Source organism: Gavia stellata, chromosome 9 (assembly GCF_030936135.1).
Source record: "Gavia stellata isolate bGavSte3 chromosome 9, bGavSte3.hap2, whole genome shotgun sequence".
NCBI lineage: Eukaryota > Metazoa > Chordata > Aves > Gaviiformes > Gaviidae > Gavia > Gavia stellata.
In genome coordinates this window covers 31,158,517-31,170,464 of record NC_082602.1, presented here as the reverse complement: position 1 = coordinate 31,170,464, position 11,948 = coordinate 31,158,517, and the positions used below count along the sequence as shown (strand labels likewise).

The 11,948-nt window shown below is 39.3% G+C and overlaps 1 protein-coding gene across 8 annotated transcripts in view; it reads right to left on the bottom strand.

Moving 5' to 3' along the window:
• TCF7L2 (transcription factor 7 like 2) overlaps nucleotides 1–11,948 on the bottom strand; it is a 179,288-nt gene that overhangs the window by 43,333 nt on the left and 124,007 nt on the right. The gene's annotated exons all lie outside the window — the stretch shown is intronic.

Genomic DNA, 11,948 nt, shown 5'->3' with positions numbered 1-11,948 from the left:
GCAACCTGCAATACTAAGAACAAAAATTCTATCTGCAATAATTAAAATGTACATTTTAAACAAATGCACTAAATTAAAATATTTTCCTTTAATAGAAATTTATTATTTTCCTCATTAATAATAATATTTTATAAACATTTTTTGAATCTTCACCTGAATTTGTCAACAAGTATTCAATGTTTTAATAAACGTTTATCTGCAGACATCAATAATCTCGTTTTCAGCCGAGGGAGCTTCCTCACAAAACCTGTTACAGAAGTTTCCCGACTGCATTTGTGATGAAAGAATCACACAAATGCTCAATTAGCTTACCCATGCTATGCGCGAACACACAGCTATCCTCCTCCTCCTCCTCCTCTTCCTCCTGAATACTGCACTTAACGTTTTTTCTTTTCTGTTTCTTCAGAAACAGCATTTGCAAAGATCCCTTTAAAGCATCTTAAATCACCTGAAAAATCCACTTTATCTATTAAATTTTCAGGTACTAAGATGCAGCCATTTGTGTATATTTAAGCTGAAAGATGGGGCTCGGTTCTGTGCTTCCGACTAAGCAAAAAAGAAAATAAGAACTCTAAATTTGTCTCTTCCTTTCTACTTTTTGAGACGCAAACATGGTAGCATCTTTGGCTACACAAAGTTGAAAGGGGACGTTATTTTAATTGACTCCTCTGCATCAAAATGTTTTTTTTTATAATTCAATCGGGGTGTTATCCCAATTTTGCTTTAATAAAATTTCGATAGTAATGCCTTTTGTGGATTTTTTTTTTTAATGTTGATACTCACTTAACCTACTTGCAATTCTAAAGAAGTCAACACTTGATTGTGACAATGTTCAAAAGAATTTCCTATGCCACAAGCACAGTAAAAACTTTCACCAATTAGTGCAGGAAAAAAGGAGGGAAAAGCCAGAGCGCTGGTGCTCAAAGAGCCAGGCCTTGCGGCAAAGCTGTCATGTCGAGTGGATTGATCAACAGGACCGCAATTTCTAATGGCATGTTGTCATGAAAAGTCAGCCACGGGGAGCCACCTGCTTTACTCCTCCTAGACAGCTAGGGAAAGGAAGGGGGGAAAAAAAAAAACCACCCCGCTCCGTACCTAGTTCTGCCAGTCCCTTTTGCTAACATTTTTGGTAAGGGTCTCCCGATTTTTATTCAGTAGGAATATGTCAAATCTCCAACCGTATTATCTAGCCTCTAAGATTACAGTCGCGCAGAAGGCTGATGCTCTTTTGGGGGGGGGAGGGTGAGGGAAAGGAAGATGAAAAAAAATTATCTCTATCCCCCAAATACTTCTCAGATCAGAAAATACATCCGTCACATCTCTAAACCAACAAAGTTTGTCAACGGCTTACAACGTACATCTAAGACATTCTGCAAGTCGAGAACAACACAGAGCATAGACCTTCTGTGCGTGGTTTTATTTCAGCACCACCTTCCTTCACCCTCACCGAATCATAAAAGCCTGCATTTGACGTGTGGTAGTTGCTTTGTTTCAATTTAGTTTACCTCTAACTTTTAGCATCGGCTTGTTTATCCTAGGATCACGGCATCGTTCAGTCCTGGAACCCCATCTTAGCTGCCATGGCCAACATTTCAGATTGAACCGCACAGGCAATTGTGCAAAACGCTGTGTTGAAGACAAAGATAACAGCTTCCTTGTTTTGCTGTTGGAATATTTGCTCGTGCTTGATGGAACGTAATTAATACTTCAAGAACTTCCACCAACTTACCATTGAATAACAGCACCAAACAGTCTGTCTTAATCACTTCCCAGGAATGTGCTAGTGTCGTTTTAACCCATGGCTCTGATTCCCATCGCTCAAAAGACATGGAGATTTCCCTCTTCTAATACATACAAAAGCCAAATATATTAGTTTCATTCCGTTATGCCTCACAGAACGCACTGCAATTGCCGACGGAATTAAAGCCTACTTAAAAATATACTCCGACACTGTGCTATAAGAGAAAATGGAAACGTTGGACTTGGCCACATCTGTTTGGAAACCTCTTACAATTTTTAAGCCTTTTTTTAAATCTAAGTTTTCGTTGACTGGAGCAGACATTTAGTTTTGTTTCATTTGTATGAAAGATTTCCCGTTTCATACCTGTTTGCTTAAGAGGGTCCAAACCAAAACTGTGCACTAACTGCTAATTTAAGTGATTTTTTGGGAAACAAACGAGAAAATTTGGGAAAAAAATTTTCCAACAACCCTCATCTATGTACAAAAGAAAAAAAGTCAAATAAAAGTTAAAGAACTTTTAAGTTCATGAAACCAAACCCCACTTGGCATGCAAATCACGTACTGTAACCTTTTATCGGCGCAGCCTCTGGTCTCATCAGTCGATGAAATTCTCAGCCCGCGGCAACAGCTTAGCCGAGGGACGCAGACCAATGAGAAAATATTCATTGTGTTAGCATTTCAAATGGCGAGAAAGGAAGAAGAAGCGCTAACTGATCACTGCCCGTGGAATTAATTGGATATTCCAAGAATAATGTCTCTCACTGAAGATCCTTGGAGGCTGAACGCTAGTAGAGACCACATTTTGTGCGGCGCCTTCAAAAAGAGACCGCTTGGGGGTAGTGGACATATTAGGGTTTTAGCGCATTTCCCTAAAGGCCAGAAAATAATCAGATGCACTGAACCAAACTCGGCTAATCCATTCCATAATTATACACACAAATCCAATAAACTTTGTCACATTACTGGAAAATTAAACTATTACAGTGAAGCCTTTTGCTACTTTGAAAAAGTTTGAATTCCCGTTTTATCCAAGAAAGAAAAAAAAAAGGGGGGGAAAAACCACCTCGGCGAAAGTCAGAAGTTTTGGAGGTTGCACATGCAGGCGTACATGCTCACATAGATGCACACACACTGGAGCCCAGAGGAAGAGTAATGCTTAGCTGTAGTCTTCTGTTATGCTTAAAGCTCAGGTAGGTGTCCCACAGCTTCCTTCCTTTATATGGAGGGGATTTACGTTTCAGCTTTATTGCACATAGCTCAAGCATATGCAATGACCCTGTCCAATATTAGTATAGCTTTCCTTAAGACACATCTTAATCTAACCTTTTCAAGACTCTTTTGCTTTCAGACTCAAAACAGCATAAAAAATGAGCATTGTTGTGGAGCGCTGAGAGATTGAACTAAGGCTCTGGCTTGGTCCAAAGCAGTAGCCCTCTGGATAAACAGCTGCTTGTGCAACTAAATAAGCTCCATAGACCAAAAGGTAATAGAGGAGAGGGGGAAAAAAAAAGAAAGCCGGGGGAAGAAAAAGAAAAAAAAAAAGAAAAAAAGGAAGAGGAAAAAATCTGAGATTAGGAACCTTCCCAAATGTTGCATCTTTCCTATCGACCGCTGGCCTAGCGTGAGGTGTCAATTTTGACTCCAAAGAGAGCACACGAATTCGCAGCGGTCCCATTATGCGGTCTCTGCGCTCATTGTAAATTCTGTCAACGAAGTCAATCTTATTAACTTCCGCACTGGTTCACACATGACATTTTCTTCAATTTTCTTGCTGACATCAAAAACATCAATTAGCAGCCCGAAAATAGGAAGGAACGAATGACAGAGCCTGATAACGTCAACTATTTGAAGCCAAGGGTAAATCTATTCTCCAGTTCTGAATGCGTTCATTACAATTGCATTTTCAAAGAAGACCTCCAAATAGCAAAGAAAATTAAATTTATCATCTAGAAATGCCTAGAAATTGTTTTTTTAATCCTATGTCTATCTCTCAATCCCAGAGTGTAATACAAAGTATCGCAATTCAGTTTTATGATAACATGCCACAACTTTAATAGAAAGTTTATAAAATATGCAGCCCTTGCCATACTTCCTATCACATAACAACTACAAGGGGTGAGAAAAAATTTGTCCAACAGATTGTAGCATCGCCTTGTCTGCTCCATCGGTTCCCATAGGCTGGCACAGCACTTACACACACACGCGCGCGCGCTCTCCTGATACATGCACACACATCTCCCCCCCTCCATCCATGCTTGTGAAGAATTTATGAGCTATGCAATATCCAGCGACTTTAAAACCCCAGCAAGCACTACATTACTGGCGTGCGGGGGGAAGGCGTGCGCCGGAGCTGCCTTGCATTTGCATTCGCCCAACTCTTTTCATGTTTCAGAGAAAACAAACCCCACTCCCTGCCCTGGAAAGCAAAGGGAAAGTCCAACCAAAGACTTGACGCTAACTGTCAAGCGCCAAGCACATGCATTCAATCAGCTGCCAGAACTTCCGCTCGCTGAACTCTTGCCCTCTTTTCATTTTATTGACATTTTCAAAAATAAATACATAAAAATAACCTCCCGGTAACACAGAAACAAGACACCCGTGTCAACACAACATGGTCCATTTGCTGCGCTCAGCAACAAGTTTCTGGAGAAAGGTAAGCGTGTTTAATAAGAGGCAAAAAAATGTAAGGCAATAAACCTGTTTTCGTGGTCTTTAAAGAAGCCCCGGCTTGCTTTAGTTACTTATTTATTTATTTACTTCGCCGCTGCGCCCGCTTTGTGAGCCATCGTTTCATGCTTGTATTACATCTCCTAGGGAGTGAATAAAAGCAAGTTTAGTGGCGACCAAAGACACTCACTCGGACTTAATGCAAACAGAAAGAGCAGCTACACCCTGATAAACAGATCACATTCCTTCAGCCCATTGATTTTTTGATCTTTTGACATTTTTTAGTTGCTTCCATTCCCTTCCTTGTCTTTTCCTCAATGTCACAAAAGACAAAATGTCTCGGCAATTGATGGCAGGGGTATCTATTAGCTGTCAAGCCACCTTTTTTTTTTTCCCCGACACTGGCTAAGAAAGTGAAAAATAGAAGGCTGAGAACTGGCAAGGAAACAAATCGTAGGAATCGTCTAATTAAATGGGCTCATCATATTCTGGGATTTTGGCTTTTCCACGTCTGATCTCTCTGGGAAGCAGCTGGAAGGTGAAAGGGAGAAGGAAAAAAGGTTATGTTGAAGGGGTTTCTGTAATTTTTGTTGCTAGGTGGAAACAAACTAGAGAAGACGGAGGGAAAGAAAAACAGGAGGAGAACTCCTGGGAGGTTTGGTGAGGTGCCTCCGTCTCTCTCGCAGCGCTTTCCTGCCCGTGCATAGAAACGAACCCGGCGCAGAATGAGCCTCTCAGCTCGGCTGCACTTGGGGGGATGCTGGACATGACACGGAGGCGGCTGACACTTAAAAACTTCTAAAATTATTTTAGAAATCAGCAAATTAGCAAAAGATTAAAAAAACTGTGAGATGACCGATGGTAAATCTAGCTTTTTTTTTTTCCCTTCCCAAATTCCATTTTGGACATTTTACTGTCAGAACAAAGGCAAAGCAAAGCTTATGTTTTATCTCCTACAATTTACCGCAGATGACTGTAACCTGTGCTTAGAAGATTTTTGGTTTAAGTGAACAAATTATCAGTTAGAATGCATTTACAATTGTTTAAAGTACAAGCGAAGCAGATTGAAACACACAAGGAATCAGCGTGTATTTAACAATAATTAAAATATAAAACATTCTCTAGGCAAACTGCAAGTTTTCAGAAGATAATTATGTAAAAATTCCCAGTGAATATTTGTTTTTGGTTTTGAACGCAGACCCTGCAAAAAATCACCAGAGAAACTGCTTCTTTTGATTTTACAAGATTTCATAAAGCAAAGAAGTGAGTGGCACAAGAAAGATGAATTATTTTACAAGCGAATATACCAGTGTCATTCAAGGAACAGACACTGCTACAGACTGCTTTAAGCACAGAAGGGAGCGTAAAACAGAATGAATTTGTCTTGCGACAGCTTTTTTTTATGTTGTTTTGCATTTGAAATTTCTAGGAATATGACTTTTCAGTTAGGGCCCGATCCTGGTAATCAATTGCAAATGGGAGTTTTGCCTGAGAAGGGAGTGCAGAGTCTCTGACTGCATTCAAACAAGTCTGCTGGACCACGGGCAGGGAACACGGTTTTGCCTTTTTTCTAAAATCTATGTTTCTGACAAGAATCGTCTTGGTTTTGCCAATAAGACACTATCACTTATTTTGATGTTGAAATTGCATCCGCTTGGAAGAATAAAGATTACAAAATTTCACTAAAAAGAAAGAAAAGGTTGACATCTGTTAAGCGTAAAAAATTTTCTCCAAAATATTGAGGAATGCTAAATTATTTCTCCTAAAACTTGAAATACTCTACTGCATGCCAGGAATAAGCTTCCTTCACCCCTTTAAATAAGTTCAAGTTTAACTCAAAGAAGCAAACAGGCGCAGACTTTGGAATATTTTCATCAGATTAAAATATAGGAAGGAGAAGCAATCTGGACAGCAGCTAGTTTAACTTCTGCAAAAGCATACCTTAACTTTGCTGTTTATAAGGAAAGTTTATCGGTGTTCAGGTAAACCCCTGGGCTTGAAGAAATAGATTTTACAAAATACCCCTTCAATTTTATTTTCCCTTGTCATTTCAGTCCGGAAATCGCGGCGATCATCCCAGCTATTCATGCGTTGATATTATCAGAGGTTTATAAAAAAACCCCATGTCTGATGAATTAAAACATGTGACTGGCCAACAGCAGCAGCCAAACCGACCACAGGTTAGCAATGGGGATGAACTATGGTTATGTTTTTTTAAACCCCGCACTGTCCTTGAAACGGAGGCTGCATACGGCTCCATTAGATACAGCTACGGTGCTCTTGATCTATTATTTACAAAGAAAAACCCTTCACTACTTAAGTGGCCCCTTCTATTTCAGCCGCATCAAACAACTTGGAAGGGGGGGGCGAATGGGAGGGGAGGGGGGAAAACTTGAGTTCATAATACAATTCTATGCGAGAGAAAATTATGCTCGAGTAAGAAAATTCAGAATGCCTGGCATAAGGTTTTGCATCCAAATCGCAAATGTATCAGCTTCATCCAGAAAAGCTTAAATGATGATAGTCTTAGTTTTTAATAAAACTAACATAAAATTTAACATAACATTTATGTACAGACGCACAAAAAAATTCATGTCCTCTCTAAAAAGTAAGATGAAAGACTGAATGAGAATTGCAGGACTTCTCATTGTAAAAATACCACCATTTTTAATTAAAATATAATTTTGCATTAAATTCTGTAATTATCAAGACTATTCTTTAAGTCATACTGCATTCAATCTAATTAGAAAGCTTAGATCTCACCTTTGTACTGAACTTTCAACTCTCTGATGCCAATTAGAAACTATTTTAAATGAATTTCCCAATTAAACTGACTCCTGTGATCAATTCTGACATAAGATAAAACCCAGAATTTTCAGGGAGGGGAAAAAAAAAGAAAAAAGGAAAAAATGAGAAGCATAGATGTACAGCCTATCTGTATTTCTGAAAATATTTTGAATGTTTTTTGCATCCTTATTACGAAGAATATCTCATCTCTTATGCTTGGAACATCCTCTCAGAAACAGAGCTCATATCAAAAGTGTTTAAACTGCAATTAGTATTGTTTCATTATTCAGCACGTTTCCATTTGCAATAAATATCTTGTTTTATTACGCTCTATATTTGGTTCTCATGTTATAAACTATCACATTAGATGAATTATAAATGTAAACTATTAACAGTTTAGATTCTTTTAAGTTGTTATCAATTTCAGGCTTCTGACAGCTTAAAGGAAATTCAGTAAACATACCTCCTCTCCTCTAGAAAACGGCTTCTATAAAGCCAACAGTCATCTCACAATTAATAAATGGCTGTATTCTCCTTTTGTTGAGAACAAAATTAACTGAAGTTTCCCATATAAAAGACCATATAATTAACATTAGTAAAATGTGTTAAGTTACGCTTAAGATATTCCGACAGCCTAATTATATCAATGAGTCATCTCACTCCTGTTTGTATCAATTCAATTTGTCTTCATTTCAATCAATGTGGCTTGACGGATAGGTATCATTAGAAGTGACAAAGCATCACGCTGCAGAAAAATGCAGGACAAGGCGATATCCTAGATAAGGCAGCCTGAGACCTTCTAACGCTGTGTAGCTGGAAATGACTCCTTGTATACACATCATTGCCTTCACTAAGGGTGTCTACAAGTTATCATTAGACACATTCATTGTTAAAGACTAACCAGGTCAGTGTTTCTGATCAGGTTGCAAATTAGACCAATTGAAGTGTTCTTAACCTACAGACTGGTGTCAGTAAGGACCTAACGGTGCTGAAGCTACATAGTAATGTGCGCCGAGTACACTACCATTACTGCACATTTCACGCTGAACACAAACAGATGTAAGCAAAACGTTTGGGGGGGGGTCAGTGTATAGAGAATACAAATTACACAGACGACATAATGCTGTTGTTTTAGTGCAATTTTGATGCAAAACAATTGTTCCATGGCAAACATATTAACCGAAAGTGCAGACTTGGGCAATGAGAGCATGAGAGGTGCAGATAAACATGTCATTATAAAGCCAAGGAACCAACATGCATTTCTATTTCAAATTATAATCCTGCTAGCTTTCCATATAATAGTTAAATAATAGTTTTCAGAAATACAAATGATGGCTAAATGAGGGGTTTAAAGTCTGATCTAGCACAAGCATTATACTTGGCTGAAAAAGCTGATGTTGGGAAGGAGGGGGGAAGAGTAAAATGGTTTCACTTTTCACGCTTATTATTTTTTCCTCCATTCTATTTTCCTGCATGGATTCTAGAGGCAAGCGTTGTACCCTGCTTGCTCTCATCAGTGGGGCACGGCACGCAAATCAAACCAAATCCACAGACCATTAACATATAGAAAATACCTGTGTGACCAATCCAGATGTTGACATTTTGCAAAGTTAGGCTTTTGTTTTTTGTGTAGTAAAATAGCATGCAAGGCATTCATTCAAAGTATGTAAGCTATTGGTGCTTCCCTGCTTGACTGCTAAGTGTTGGATAAAATGGGCATTGCTGTTGACAGACTACTAGAGGATTGTTATTTGGAGAACTTTGGAGTTGGCTTTAAACAGATATAACAGTTAATAGGTGTAGGATTGAAAGTTGAAGGGATACAGTCAAAATTACTAAAAACACACAAGAAAAATTTATGCAGGATGCGTAGGATTCTGCAATATAGTAACTCACTAAAGAAGTTTGGTCTATGAATTTAGGAGTTCGGTGTTGTTTTTTTAAAAAAAAAAATCCCCATCTGCAAACAACAGAGATCTCTATGTTAATGTCAATCATATATTTTCTAATCACTGCACAAAAGTAGGGACTACATACAGACAGCATGTCCATTAATCAATATGCAAAGAATACATTGTCTCAACAGTATGTATTTATGGTTATAAGTTAAGATGAATACGCGGCATGAATTTCTGAGCTGGAAAACTCTTTATCAGTTAACAAATGGGAAGCAAACCTCAATTTAGAGCCACGTGCAGTGATCTCCTTAAAGGCTACTTGTGAAGTAGAATTAAGCTGAAATGAGTGACAAGGTGGAGAGGACACGGGACATTGCATGACAAGCAGTCACCAGTTGGAGCATTTCAGGTCAGCTGATAAGCAAACGGTATAAATCGTCTGACCTGGGTCATTACAACTGATAAATGCAAGGAAATAATAACCTTGTACATGCACTCAAAGCTGTCCAGGTGTTGCCGTAACACCCTGCGTTGGTCTCTATCAGGTGGACAAGGACGATGCTGAACAGCCCAGCACAACCCACAGGAGGAGCCCCTCAACTGGGATCCAAACCCTCAAGCTGGTGAGTTTGGACCGTGCTGGAGCAGACTAGATCAGGAAACATCAGGAAGGGCTTCTAGAATTCACCCCCACACCCCAAAAGCCCAAACCACCCCCATTTTATGATTACCAGTGAGTACTGCCATTTTTTCCCTCTATAGCGCTCTTTCTCCTTTTATACAAGCACATGCACTGCAGGTTTAAAAAAATGGAACAAGCACAACTCCAAGTAAAACACAGAACAGAAGAAGGAGGAAATTAGAAAGTGTCTCGTTAATTAAAAAAATAATTAAGTAAAAGCTTTTCAGACAACCTGACTCAAATTCTGAATGAGCTGCTTCACAGTTTAGAGTCCAAGCCAAATGACGGTTACAAGCTGCAAACAAGTGTTATTACAGACTACTATCTAGACATGGGCCAAACTAAACATGGCTTTGAAGATCTCCAGACAATGCTCTGAACGTGAACCTGATCCAAATTCTACCACTTGTTTTTATCTCAAATTCAACTCGAAACCAGGAAAACCTGGATGCTTTAACATGCACTTTGAAATTTTTTATTCTGAATACAATGAGCCTAAATATACACAAGCCAAAATAAACCAGTGAGCCAGGATCTTGAAAAGTAACCTGAAAAGTAAAATAAAGATTGGGATGGATCTTTTTTAAAGCAGTTTTCCAGAGTAGGAATACACATACACACGTGCTGCATTGTATGTCTACGGACTGCATGTGCAGTCAATTGCTATTACATATCTGCACACGTAACAGCAAACTTCAACGGCTCTTTTATAACATAGCTTAAAGTTATTTCAGCCTTGTTTTTCATGTGTTTACAACCTGGCCCCTAGCTTTTGCTCTGGGGTAAAATACAGCTGTGCAACATCTGTTTCCACGAATATTAAATTATTATTTTAAATGTTTTAAACAAATTAAAATTAATGTGTTTGGGGCTTTCCAGAGAAACCGGCACTCTCCGTGGTGAGACGGGTCTCTCAAGTGTTAGGAAAACCGGCATAACCTGGAATATAAACCTTTTTCTATGGAAAACAAAGGCAATACCAGTCTTCTGCACTGCCCCTCTACGCTGAGCTGGATGGACTATCCATCAATAAAAAGACACAGTTCTTGACATTTCTGCTGACACTGTATCTACATATAGGAAGTGTGAGGCAGTCTAGAGCTAGTAGTTGTCCAACAGCAAAGGATCTAAGTGGCAATTTCACTTGAGAGGGTGGCATTGGCAAAGGTCCTTCCTTCCTCCTTAAGACCCCCTCCCAATATGTGAGAATCTTCCCGTCTTAAAGAAACTCATCTTCACAACACTTCTGCCAGGCAGGGAAGGCCACCATCCCCAATTTACAGAAAGGACACAAGACATGAGAAAAGACCACGTGATTTGCCTTATTTGACAGCAGTGGGGCATGATCCTGAAGCCATATCTGGAGCTAACATCCCATGAGCCAGTCGGTTAAAGTAATTATGTGTCTGACCTCAAACAAATAATAGGAACTCACTGTTTAAAAATTAAACCTTCCTCTTGTTCTCCATCTCGGGAATAACAAGGTATAACGAGACTCAGACATGGCCAGGCTGAATGCAGTTATTTCTGTAGATAAGATAAAGCTTTGAGCCTTAACTGATGTGTAATACTTAAATATGGTCAAAAACCCAGTTGCTAACCCAGAACAACCTAATATCCTCTTTCTTCCCATTTCCTCCCTCCCCCAAAAGTCCAATTGTTCTGAGGGGATGGAGATTAATGATATTCATACTTGAATAATAGCTACAGGGAAAAAGCAAGCGAATATATTACAGGACCCAAATTACAGTAGTAAGAAAATACATTGTGCTGTGATGTAGAGATATAAATGAATTAATCCTGACATCTGTTTCTTTTGCAGAGGAATTAGGCATAGGTTGAAGCTGACCTTGCAAGAGGCATGCAAGGTGATCCACTAAGACGATGTAATGGTGCCCACTGCTCTCCTGTGTTAGGGAGATAGTACTCTTTGACCTTCTAAATGACACGCTACAGCCTTGCACAGGGTGTACACCAAAGGTCACCCCACTTTGTACACTGAAACAGCAGGGAATCCCACTAAGAGCTACTGTGCAGTCAGTGCATTCAGTGCAGCACAGATCATTCAAAGACCAGGCAGGTACCTTGAGACCCAGCTCAGCAATGGCCTGTAGCAGTGGCTCAGTAGATTGCCAGTCAGTCAATTTTTCTCCAAATTTTTATTTTTTCTGAG